At 39.1% G+C, this 2,253-nt stretch overlaps 1 pseudogene across 1 annotated transcript; it reads right to left on the bottom strand.

Moving 5' to 3' along the window:
• Positions 1-1,070: 1,070 nt before the first annotated feature.
• Positions 1,071-2,012, bottom strand: LOC104164835 (annotated as a pseudogene). Its single transcript, XR_696480.1, has 2 exons — positions 1,956-2,012; positions 1,071-1,841 (listed from the first exon to the last, which is right to left on the bottom strand). The product of XR_696480.1 is annotated as a histone acetyltransferase KAT6A pseudogene (transcript).
• Positions 2,013-2,253: the final 241 nt, after the last annotated feature.

The following is a 2,253-nucleotide window of genomic DNA, read 5'->3' as shown; positions in this document are numbered from 1 at the left end:
AGCTGACTTGAAAAAAACATGAGCAGCACACACTCAAAGAACTCACCCCTGAAGAGAGTATTTACAACAACAAAAAAATCTCAACGCTGCTGAAAACTGTATCTACTATGGATAGAAAAAATAATTTTCACATTCTAGAAGTCCTGGAAACTAGTAGTGCAAAGATACGAATTACTGGCAAATTGGTCTTCAATAAACACGACTTCTGTCTTACTCTGCTTCCACAGTAGCACAAGGAGGAAAGTCACTGACTGGGTATGAATTTCACTCCAACAACTTCATCTTGAGGTTGGAGTGGAGGGTCAAAGACCTTAGGCATGCAGAAGCATGGAAGAAAGGAAGGGAAAAAATTATAAAAATAGGAGAAAACAGTAGAAAAATACTTTGGTTTGTATAATGAACTATATTTAAGATGGGTGAGGGGAGGCACACAAAAGGGATGAGAAGTCCATGAGTGTTCATTCCAGTATTTCCACGCTCGCTAGATCTTCTGATTTCACTGTTCTTTTCAGCTGCTATATCCTATATACCTTTTCTTCCTGTTTCACAACAAAGCTGTTCTGGGACAGAAAGTGATTTTTTCATTGCGAACAAAGAAAACCTCTATGACAGCATTAGTGAAGCACTGATTAGCAATTGCCACCTATGTTATCTTTATTCAAATAAGAAGCTGAACCGGCAGTCAAAGAAAAGCATGAAAATAAGAGATGATCTCAGGTTTGTTTTGCAAATCCACCTCACCTTAAAGTGAGGAGGCTTACTTCCTATGTTTTGCCAACATAACTGTAGAAAGTCTATTATCATACATTGAATTTTGCTGTATGGAAGCGTTAAGAGGTAAATTCCCTATGGTAGTTCATTTGCAGTTTTCAGGTCCAAAGTACAAATTACGACCTATCACGCTTCCTCTGATCACGCTTAGAAATTTGGACACAGTAGATTCCTAAATGTCTATTAGTCATATCTAACTCACAAGATGAAAGTTAAACAAATGATTGACCTCAAACTGCAACTCTGTATTGACACATTTCATCAATCACAAGGAAATGACCACACAAACTCAGTCTTACCTTATCCTTTTCATGAGGAAGGAGACACACTGGAGGGAGACAGGAAAGAGACTCAAAACTCTCCTTCCCATCAGCATTAGTGGTTGCTTTAGTGTTGAGTTGGTACAGAGGTCCATCTTTAAGGAGCCTACCATGGCCAACAGCACGTTTGACAGCTAATCGTAATTGCTGGTGAAAAATGGAGGCAGTGCTACCTCCAAATAATGCAGACACGTCTTTCTGACCTTTCAGAAAGCGCTCGATGTTCTTCAAGGATGAGCCACCAGACTCGGCCAAGCCCTCAATTGCCCGTTTGATAAGTTTATTCCAGTCCACGTTTGGTTTACCATCCAACTTGCCATGGTTCCGAGGTTTCGGAAGTGCTATTCTCCCAGGATTATCAGGATCCTTGTAGGAGTTGAGACCCTTGTTGGAGACTTTTAAAATAGTTCCATCTTTAACACTCAACTCTAACTGTTCCAGAACAGTTTTGCGGTCCAAACCGTGAGAAGACGACACTGCATTGCATATCCTCTCCTCTGAAGGACGCTGTTTTTGCTTCTTTACCTTTTTGATTGCCTCCAAAATCCACTCTGTATACAGCGGGTTGGCGAGTTTTACCATGGTGAAGAATTCTGTATATCCATAGAGTCGTTATCCTTTATCCCGATGCTGAACAAGTTTCACACGATGAGAAAACAGATTCTCGAATGATGGGAACCAGCTAACCATAGCATACACGTTTTCTGTTCTGAATTACTCCTCCTTTCTCAAACATTATTTGTTTTCACACTGAAGAGAGGAAAGCAAAAAAATTAGAAATTTCCTCATTCTTTCCAATAAATCCCACAACAGCTTCAGACAAAATTTTTTCCACAAAGGTATAAAGATCTCAGCATATCTCACCTCAGCTTCTGGTCTGCACATTCACCATCAGAAGAACTGTAACATTAGGCCTGGAAGGAAACAACAGACATTTCCAAAGAAGTTAGGAAAAAAAGAAAAAAATTAGCAAGAAACGTTAATTAATTAAACACATAGCAGAGTTTTAATCCACCGCTACAGTTCGGAAACACTGAAGTAATACTTAAGGCTTTATCTTCGCTTCTAATAAAAGCATGCTTTAACACTGAAATAACAGAACCCAGAAAAAAAAGTATGCCCTTTTTATTTCAACTCATAAGTCAGTATAAATTCTATACCA

Source organism: Cariama cristata, unplaced genomic scaffold (genome assembly GCF_000690535.1).
Source record: "Cariama cristata isolate BGI_N322 unplaced genomic scaffold, ASM69053v1 scaffold45650, whole genome shotgun sequence".
Lineage (NCBI taxonomy): Eukaryota > Metazoa > Chordata > Aves > Cariamiformes > Cariamidae > Cariama > Cariama cristata.
The sequence above is the reverse complement of the archived record's forward strand: the minus strand, read 5'-3'. Positions and strand labels throughout refer to the sequence as shown.